The following is a 10327-nucleotide window of genomic DNA, read 5'->3' on the forward strand; positions in this document are numbered from 1 at the left end:
GAGATTAAAGTAGAAGACCAGAACATGACACTTTATTCTGGATTACCTGAGCAGATACCTTCTTGTTTCCTATAAGGTATGTGGGGTGAGGGGTGGAGGGGAAGTATCCTGAGAATGAGCCCAGGGCCTGGATGCTAAAAACTGACCTGAGCCTCTTTGCACTCCGGGCTAGCACTCTACCACTTGAGCCACAGCCACACTCCTGGATCTTTCTGAGTGGTTTATTGGAGATAAGCATCTCCTGGACATTCCTGTCTGGGCTTGGCTTCGAATGTGGATCCTCAGATCCAAGAGGCTAGGATTCTAGGTGTGAGCCACCAGCTCCCGGCTATTTGTACCATTCATTTTACAGTGCTTCTGAACCCCAAATCCTTACACAAGTTCAGGGGCAGAAAGGGTAGGGTTGGGGGTTCAGAAGCTGGGCTCCTCCTGAGGGTTTGCTTAGCTGTGCTGCTCCTTGGCACCAAAGAGAGAGGGAAGAAAGTTCTCTGATGTGAAGGTAGCCTTGAAGGCAAGCCACCAGGTCGAGGTGGAAGGGTGGTCTCGTGGGTTGGCATGCCAAAACCTGCGGGAGGGAGGAAGTGCTCCCCAACTGCCTTGGGCCAGCCTGCGTGCTGAGCACCTCGCACTCACACTGGAGGCGGGCTGTGTGCTGGGCCTGGGCCTTGGCCCTTTGGTGGTGGTGCTGGAGCCGCGGGTGGCCCTGGCTGCTCCCTTCCCCACTGCAGGGGGCTGGGGCATCTCGCAGGGAAGGGCGCGATTTGGCCTGGGTTCTGGGCGGGGCGAAGCTCTGGGATAAAAGGGAGAGCAGGAGGCTGTGGGCTCAGTGTGGTTCAAGGCTTCTACCTGGCAGCAGCACCCACCGACCGGGCTGCAGCTCTCCGGGGCTGTTTGCAGTGGTGAGACCTGAGACCGTGAGTAGAGGTCAGCGCCTGGCGTGTGCCGGGCGCGGGAACACCGTGACTGCCTGCGGGCGCCTGGCGTGTTCTGACTCGCGGGGACACCGTGACTGCGTGACTGCAGGTCTGCGGCTGTCTTGGGCCAGGGCATGCGGACACCCTGACTGCGGGGTCGGCGCGGCGCGTGGGGCGCTGAGACCCCAACCAGAGCTCGGGCTTGGGCGTGAGCCGGGGCCACTGCTGGAGGCCTGAGGAGGAACACGAGGCGGCCACTGGCCCAGGCGCCCGCCACAGCGGTGGGCGAGTCTTGTCACAGCCGTCCTCCCTCCGCCCTCCATCTCCCGGATTATGGATCCAAGTTTGCCAAAACTTGCACAGCAGAGTCAGAGACAGACTCTTTTCACTCCCGTGGTAGTAAAACGCCCGTTGCCTACGGATTCCGCATCCTCATCCTCATCCAAGAAGAAGAAAGCCAAGCTCGACCACGGAGGGCCATCGGGACCCAAAGCAGGGTGTGGTCCTAGCGATGGCGCGTGGAAGTCCAGAGGGGTCCTTGGGAGCTCGGGAGCCTCTAAGTTGCCTCTGCTGGGGAAGATTGTGAACTACATGAAGACTCGGCATCAGCAAGGAGACATGCACCCTCTGACCTTGGAAGAGATTTTGGATGAAACCCGGCAGTCAGACATCCCACTGGAGCAGAAACAGTGGCTCATGACTGAGGCACTGGCAAACAATCCCAAAATTGAAGTTGTCGACGGGAAGTACGCCTTCAAGCCCAAATACAAGTTGGGAAACAAGAAGGCCCTCCTTTGTCTCTTGGATCAGCATGACCAGGGAGGGTTGGGGGGAATTCTCTTGGAAGACATCGAAGAAGCGCTGCCGAATTCCCAGAAGGCACTCAAGGCTTTGGGGGACCAGATCCTAATGGTCAGTCGTCCGGACAAGAAAAAAATCGTTTTCTTCAACGATAAGAGCTGTCAGTTTTCCGTGGATGAAGACATCCAGAATCTGTGGAGGAGTGTCCCTGTGGCCTCAGTGGATGAGGAGAAAATCGAAGACTATCTGAAGCAGCAAGGTTTTTCTTCCATGCTGCGCTGTGCACCGAGAAAAATGCCCTCTGTCCCGAGACTCAAAAAACCCACTTCACAGAAAGTGCGGCATGTGAAGATTCACAATGTACACTTGGCCGGAGTGCTGAAGGATTATTCTCACATTCCCTTCTGCTAATAGGGGACACCTGGTCATTGAACAAAAAATTACAGACACAGTCAACATCTCTTTGGTTTGCCCGGCAATTGGTGGTTCTTCCTGGAATCCTGGCTCCTCAGGAGGCTGAGATCTGAGGATCCTGGTTCCAAGCCAGCCTGGGCAGGAAATTCTGTGTAACTCCTCTCTCCAGTCAACCACCAGAAAGCCACAAGTGGAGCTGGGGTTTAAAGCGGTACAGCACTAAACCTGAGAGAAATTGCTAAGTGACAGTCCCCAGGCCCTGATTCAAGCCACTAGACCCCCAACAAACAACCATCAAACAAATTAAAAAAAAAAAAACTCACAGAAAAAGAAAAAGCACATACAAATAACCAAGAAAAAAAAAAAAAAAACAATATCGGAAGAACCAACAACAACAACAAAACCACTGGTTATTTGATGCCCAGGATCTGAAGAATGGTCTTCAGTCTTCCCTTATACAACTTAGCACTGGAGGGTCCTCAACCCCAAAGCTGCTTTTAACTGAAAATTTACAGCAGTCTTCTTCTTCTTCTTTTTTTTTTTTTTGGTTGGTTTTGGGGCTTGAACTCTGGGCCTGAGGGCTGTCCCTCAGCTGAGCTGTTCAGCTCAAGGCTAGCACTCTACCACTTGAGCTACAGCGCCACTTGTTTTATGTAGTCTTGAATGCCACATTTACTTATTCCAAAAGAAGTCTTTATAATCAAGTCATTGTAGCAAATAAAAATGACTGCCTCCTTTTAGTAGCCAAGTTAAGTTGAGTTCAGCTATGGAAACCACGCGGTAGCATGTAGCATGTAGCCTGAATCACACAAAGGCTCCTCAGTTGCCCTTTTGGAGAGTCATCCATGTTTCATATTACTAATGCCTAGTCAAAGGCAGTCACCTGCTCACAGGTAGCTCTAAAACCTCAGCAGCTTAGAGCAGGGTGAACTCATGTGTATTAAATGTCTGTATGCACAGTCTCCATTGTGTGTTCTGTTACCTTCATCTCTTCATCCCAAAACCTTCAAAGAGAAAACCATCACCTGAGTAGAACAATAGATCTTCACAGTTCTTGGAGTGCACACAGAACTTCCTCTCATTTATCAAGCCAGCTGTTCTTGGGCTGTGGACTCAGTCAGGCCTCTTCCAGGGAGGGCCTGCAAGTTCTTAGCAACACTGATGTGGCCCATCACAGTATTTGTGGTGATGTCTTTACCTAATTTTAATAAAGTTGAACTAGCTTGTCATTTCTTCTACTTCCATTTTTCTTTGTGCTTTATTCAATTCTGGCTTAATTGGTGTTTGTTTTGTTTTAGTCAATCCATCTTTGACCTAGGTTTGTTCTATATGGGCTAACTAACCCTTAAGCTACTGCTTCACTTCCAGCTCTTTGCTGATTACTTGCAGGTAAGTATCTCCCAGACTTTCCCCACCCTGTCTGGCCTCCACCCAGGATCCTTAGATCTCAGTCTCCAGAGTAGAAAGGATTACAGGGTGTGAGTCAGTCAGCTGACAGTATTTGCTGCCTGGATTTTTTTTTTTTTTTTTTTTTTTGTCCGTCCTGGGGCTTGAACTCTGGGCCTGGGCACTGTCCCTCAGCTCTCAGCTCAAGGCGAGCGCTCTACCACTTGAGCTACAGCGCCACTTCCAGTTTTCTGGTGGTTTTATTGGAGATAGGAGTCTCACGGTCTCGCCTGCCCGGGCTGGCTTTGAACCGCGATCCTCAGATCGCAGCCTCCTGAGTAGCTAGGATTACAGGCGTGAGCCACTAGCGCCCAGCCTGCTGCCTTGAATTTTGAATTGAGTTTTAGAAGTTAGTTTTAGAATTTTTCTGTAGAATTCTCTGGGAAAGTTTCCCATGATTTTCTGGAATCTGAAGTTCAGGCAAGCAGCTATGCAGTTATGGGCTTTGTGCCAGGACAGAGACAATGCCCAATAGGTGTGGCTCACCTAACTGGTGTTGCTAGACAAACAGGTTTGTCTGTCCCCACAGGCTTGACTACCCACCCCTAATCCAGAAGCCACTCTGCCCAAATTCTGGCAGCTGCCTGGATTTGGCATAGGCATCTGCTCTGAATCCAAAAGGGGCCCTGTTGTCTACAACAAGTCCCAAAATAGGAGACTTGGGTGGCATTGCTGAAGACCTTATGTTTTTCCTCCATTAATTGAGAGGAGATCTGGGACCTGGTGGGATGAATTGCCCTCCTGGAAGTCATTCATTTTTCCTCTTAGGAATGCCTACTGAAAGGCAGTCACTTGCTCACATGTATCTCCCAAACCTCAGAGGCAGCTTAGAGCAGGGTGGACTCATGTCCTTGATGACACTATCCATGAGGACCAGCAGCTCTCCTCCCATCTTCCCATTGGCCCCCCAGCAGGCCGGGTACCAGGCTTGTGGAAGCTAACTGTGGTGTCCTTTCCTTATCCAGACCACTTCTCCATCCTACTGATTTTCAGAAACTTTGGTTCATTAGGGTGGTAGGTGGAATAGTAAGTAGCTCTTCTGGGATGCTCATTTCCTAACCTCTGCAACTGGTGCTAATGGCATTTTCTGAGATTAAAGTAGAAGACCAGAACATGACACTTTATTCTGGATTACCTGAGCAGATAACTTCTTTTTTCTTTAAGGTATGTGTGTAGGGGGTGTGTGTGTGGAGGGGAAGTATCCTGAGAATGAGCCCAGGGCCTGGATGCTGGACACTGTCCTGAGCCTCTTTGCACACCAGGCTAGCACTCTACCACTGGAACCACAGACACACTCCTGGATCTTTCTGAGTGGTTTATTGGAGATAATCATCTCCTGGACATTCCTGTCTGGGCTTGGCTTCGAATGTGGATCCTCAGATCCCAGCCTCCCAGAGGCTAGGATTCTAGGTGTGAGCCACCAGCTCCCGGCTATTTGTACCATTCATTTTACGGTGCTTCTGAACCCCAAATCCTTACACAAGTTCAGGGGCAGAAAGGGTAGGGTTGGGGGTTCAGAAGCTGAGCTTCTCCTGAGGGTTTGCTTAGCTGTGCCGCTCCTTGGCACCAAAGAGAGGGGGAAGAAAGTTCTCTGATGTGAAGGTAGCCTTGAAGGCAAGCCACCAGGTCCAGGTTGAAGGGTGGTCTCGTGGGTTGGCATGCCAAAACCTGCGGGAGGGAGGAAGTACTCCCCAACTGCCTTGGGCCAGTCTGCGTGCTGAGCACCTCGCACTCACACTGGAGGCGGGCTGTGTGCTGGGCCTGGGCCTTGGCCCTTTGGTGGTGGTGCTGGAGCCGCGGGTGGCCTGGCGGCTCCCTTCCTCACTGCAGGGGGTTGGGGCATCTCGCGGGGAAGGGCGCGATTTGGCCTGGGTTCTGGGCGGGGCAAGGGGGGGGGCTCAGTGTGGTTGGAGGCTTCGACCTGGCAGCAGCACCCACCGACCGGGCTGCAGCTCTCCGCGGCTGTTTTCAGTGGTGAGACCTGAGACCGTGAGTGGAGGTACTAGGGACATCGTGACTGCGGGTAGGTGCCTAGCGTGGGCCCGGGCGCGGGGACACCGTGACTGCCTGCGGGCGCCTGGCGTGTTCTGACTCGCGGGGACATCGTGACACCGTGACTGCCGGTCTGCGGCTGTCTTGGGCCAGGGCGTGCGGACACCCTGACTGCGGGGACGGCGCGGTGCGTGGGGCGCTGAGACCCCGACCAGAGCTCGGGCCTGGGCGTGAGCTGGGGTCACTCCTGGAGGCCTGAGGAGGAACACGAGGCGGCCACTGGCCCAGGCGCCCGCCACAGCGGTGGGCGAGTCTTGTCACAGCCGTCCTCCCTCCGCCCTCCATCTCCCGGATTATGGATCCAAGTTTGCCAAAACTTGCACAGCAGAGTCAGAGACAGACTCTTTTCACTCCCGTGGTAGTAAAACGCCCGTTGCCTACGGATTCCGCATCCTCATCCTCATCCAAGAAGAAGAAAGCCAAGCTCGACCACGGAGGGCCATCGGGACCCAAAGCAGGGTGTGGTCCTAGCGATGGCGCGTGGAAGTCCAGAGGGGTCCTTGGGAGCTCGGGAGCCTCTAAGTTGCCTCTGCTGGGGAAGATTGTGAACTACATGAAGACTCGGCATCAGCAAGGAGACATGCACCCTCTGACCTTGGAAGAGATTTTGGATGAAACCCGGCAGTCAGACATCCCACTGGAGCAGAAACAGTGGCTCATGACTGAGGCACTGGCAAACAATCCCAAAATTGAAGTTGTCGACGGGAAGTACGCCTTCAAGCCCAAATACAAGTTGGGAAACAAGAAGGCCCTCCTTCGCCTCTTGAATCAGCATGACCAGGGAGGGTTGGGGGGAATTCTCTTGGAAGACATCGAAGAAGCGCTGCCGAATTCCCAGAAGGCACTCAAGGCTTTGGGGGACCAGATCCTAATGGTCAGTCGTCCGGACAAGAAAAAAATCATTTTCTTCAACGATAAGAGCTGTCAGTTTTCCGTGGATGAAGACATCCAGAATCTGTGGAGGAGTGTCCCTGTGGCCTCAGTGGATGAGGAGAAAATTGAAGACTATCTGAAGCAGCAAGGTTTTTCTTCCATGCTGCGCTGTGCACCGAGAAAAATGCCCTCTGTCCCGAGACTCAAAAAACCCACTTCACAGAAAGTGCGGCATGTGAAGATTCACAATGTACACTTGGCCGGAGTGCTGAAGGATTATTCTCACATTCCCTTCTGCTAATAGGGGACACCTGGTCATTGAACAAAGAATTACAGACACAGTCAACATCTCTTTGGTTTGCCCGGCAATTGGTGGTTCTTCCTGGAATCCTGGCTCCTCAGGAGGCTGAGATCTGAGGATCCTGGTTCCAAGCCAGCCTGGGCAGGAAATTCTGTGTAACTCCTCTCTCCAGTCAACCACCAGAAAGCCACAAGTGGAGCTGGGGTTTAAAGCGGTACAGCACTAAACCTGAGAGAAATTGCTAAGTGACAGTCCCCAGGCCCCGATTCAAGCCACTAGACCCCCAACAAACAACCATCAAACAAATTAAAAAAAAAAATTCACAGAAAAAGAAAAAGCACATACAAATAACCAAGAAAAAAAATACCGGAAGAACCAACAACAACAACAAAACCACTGGTTATTTGATGCCCAGGATCTGAAGAATGGTCTTCAGTCTTCCCTTATACAACTTAGCACTGGAGGGTCCTCAACCCCAAAGCTGCTTTTAACTGAAAATTTACAGCAGTCTTCTTCTTCTTCTTTTTTTTTTTTTTTGGTTGGTTTTGGGGCTTGAACTCTGGGCCTGAGGGCTGTCCCTCAGCTGAGCTGTTCAGCTCAAGGCTAGCACTCTACCACTTGAGCTACAGCGCCACTTGTTTTATGTAGTCTTGAATGCCACATTTACTTATTCCAAAAGAAGTCTTTATAATCAAGTCATTGTAGCAAATAAAAATGACTGCCTCCTTTTAGTAGCCAAGTTAAGTTGAGTTCAGCTATGGAAACCACGCGGTAGCATGTAGCATGTAGCCTGAATCACACACAGGCTCCTCAGTTGCCCTTTTGGAGAGTCATCCATGTTTCATATTACTAATGCCTAGTCAAAGGCAGTCACCTGCTCACAGGTAGCTCTAAAACCTCAGCAGCATAGAGCAGGGTGAACTCATGTGTATTACATGTCTGTATGGACAGTCTCCATTGTGTGTTCTGTTACCTTCATCTTTTCATTCCAAAACCTTCAGAGAGAAAACCATCACCTGAGTAGAACCATAGTTCTTCACAGTCCTTGGAGTGCACACAGAACTTCCTCTCATTTATCAAGCCAGCTGTTCGTGGGCTGTGGACTCAGTCAGGCCTCTTCTAGGGAGGGCCTGCAAGTTCTTAGCAACACTGATGTGGCCCATCACAGCATTTGTGGTGATGTCTTTACCTAATTTTAATAAAGTTGAACTAGCTTGTCATTTCTTCTACTTCTATTTTTCTTTGTGCTTTATTCAATTCTGGCTTAATTGGTGTTTGTTTTGTTTTAGTCAATCCATCTTTGACCTAGGTTTGTTCTATATGGGCTAACTAACCGTTAAGCTACTGCTTCACTTCCAGCTCTTTGTTGATTACTTGCAGGTAAGTATCTCCCAGACTTTCCCCACCCTGTCTGGCCTCCACGCAGATCCTTAGATCTCAGCCTCCAGAGTAGAAAGGATTACAGGGTGGGAATCACAATCTGCTGGCTGTATTTGCTACCTTGAGTTTTGAATTGAGTTTTAGAAGTCAGTTTTAGAATTTTTCTGTAGAATTCTCTGGGAAAGTTTGCCATGTCTTTTCTGGATTCTGAAGTTCAGGCAAACAGCTGTGCAGTTATGGGCTTTGTGCCATGACAGAGACAATGCCCAATAGGTGTGGCTCATCTAACTGGTGTGGCTGGACAAACAGGTTTGGCTGTCCCTAATCCACCCTCAATCCAGAAGCCACTCTGCCCAAATTCTGGCAGCTGCCTGGATTTGGGGTAGGCATCGGCTCTGAATCCAAAAGGGGCCCTGTTGTCTACAACAAGTCCCAAAATAGGAGACTTGGGTGGCATTGCTGAAGACCTTATGTTTTTCCTCCATTAATTGAGAGGAGATCTGGGACCTGGTGGGATGAGTTGCCCTCCTGGAAGTCATTCATTTTTCCTCTTAGGAATGCCTACTGAAAGGCAGTCACTTGCTCACATGTATCTCCCAAACCTCTGAGGCAGCTTAGAGCAGGGTGGACTCATGTCCTTGATGACACTATCCATGAGGACCAGCAGCTCTCCTCCCATCTTCCCATTGGCCCTCCAGCAGGCAGGGTACCAGGCTTGTGGAAGCTAACTGTGGTGTCCTTTCCATATCCTGGTCATTTTCCATCAAACTGATTTTTCAGGAACTTTGGTCCATTAGGGTGGTAGAACAGTAGCTCTTCTGTAAGTTCATGTCCTAAGCTCTACAACTTGTGCTAATGGTAATTATTGTGATTAAAGTAGAAGACCAGAAGATGACACTGTAATCTGGATTACCTGGACAGATGGCTTCCTTTTTTTATCAAGTGTGTGTGTGTGTGGGGGGTAATGTGGGTGAGTGGGCATGCTGGCTCGGGTGTTCACGTATGGGTTGGGTTGGGGATCCTGGGTATGAACCCAGGGCCTGATTGCTGGACACTGTTTTGAGCCTCTTTGCTTTCCTGGCTAGCTAGGGCTCTACCACTTGAGCCAATATGCCACTCCTGGCTTTTTTCTGGGCAATCTGTTGGCTATATGAATCTTGTGGACTTGTCTTCCTGTGTTGGCTTTGAATGTTGATCTTCAGATCCCAGCCTTCTGGCTGGCATCCCAGCTTTGATTACAGATTTGAGTTACTGATGCTTGGTGTTGGGGAGCCGTATACAAGATGCTGGCTCAGCAGTGGAGAAGACTCAGCTTTAAGTCACAGCCTGCAGCTCTCAGACTCAAAGTACTAATAACTCCTCAGTGTTAGTTGCCTTGGGGACTGGTTCATGTATTCCTTGTTGCTTTTCTTAAATCTATTCTTGAGATTTCTGGATTAGTAGGCATGATAATCAGAAGTTCCTGCTGAAGCCCTACATTCCTCAGGGAAAGTTCCTCTGCTAACCAGTGAGAAATGGCTGCTTACTGGCACCACGGTTGAAACTCTTGAATGTGAGGGAGGTGGTAGGGAATGGTAGGGACTGTGACGAATGGATACACCAGCCCTGCATCTCCACAGCTTCCCTGGAGATTTTTGTTGTTTTTGGTCCTTGGGCTTGAACTCTGGTCCTGGGTACTGTCCCTCAGCTCTTAAGCTCAAGGCTAGGACCCTACCACTTGAGCAACAGAGCCACTACCTGTTTTTTGGTGGTTAATTGGAGATAAGAATCTCAGGAACTTTCTTGCCCGGGCTGTCTTTGAATTGTGAACTTTTAGGAACATTGATGTGGCCTGCTATAGTAGTTGTGGCAATGTCTTTTCCTTTATTGTCCATTTACCCAATTTTAATAAAGCTGAACTAGCTTGTCATGGCTTGTACCTCTATATTTCCTTTGCTTTAACAATATCTGGCTTAATATTATTATTATTATTTTTTTTTTTTGGCAATCCATCTTTGTACGAGGTTTGCTCTAAGCCTGGAGTCAGAGCTTCACTTCCTACTCTTTTCTGGTTACTTGGAGATAAGTATCACCCAGACTTTCCCCACCCTTTGTGGTCTCCACCCAGGATCCTGAGATCTCAACCTCTTGTGTTTGCATGATTACA

The 10327-nt window shown here is 50.0% G+C and overlaps 2 pseudogenes; both read left to right on the forward strand.

Moving 5' to 3' along the window:
* Nucleotides 1-1247: 1247 nt before the first annotated feature.
* Nucleotides 1248-2126, forward strand: LOC138815735 (general transcription factor IIE subunit 2 pseudogene; annotated as a pseudogene).
* A 3796-nt stretch (nucleotides 2127-5922) lies between these two features.
* On the forward strand, nucleotides 5923-6801 carry LOC138815747 (general transcription factor IIE subunit 2 pseudogene; annotated as a pseudogene).
* The last annotated feature ends 3526 nt before the right edge of the window (nucleotides 6802-10327 follow it).

The sequence above is a fragment of the Dipodomys merriami genome, unplaced genomic scaffold, assembly GCF_024711535.1.
Source record: "Dipodomys merriami isolate MVZ:Mamm:240054 unplaced genomic scaffold, mDipMer1.0.p SCAF_11, whole genome shotgun sequence".
In the NCBI taxonomy this organism is placed as follows: domain Eukaryota; kingdom Metazoa; phylum Chordata; class Mammalia; order Rodentia; family Heteromyidae; genus Dipodomys; species Dipodomys merriami.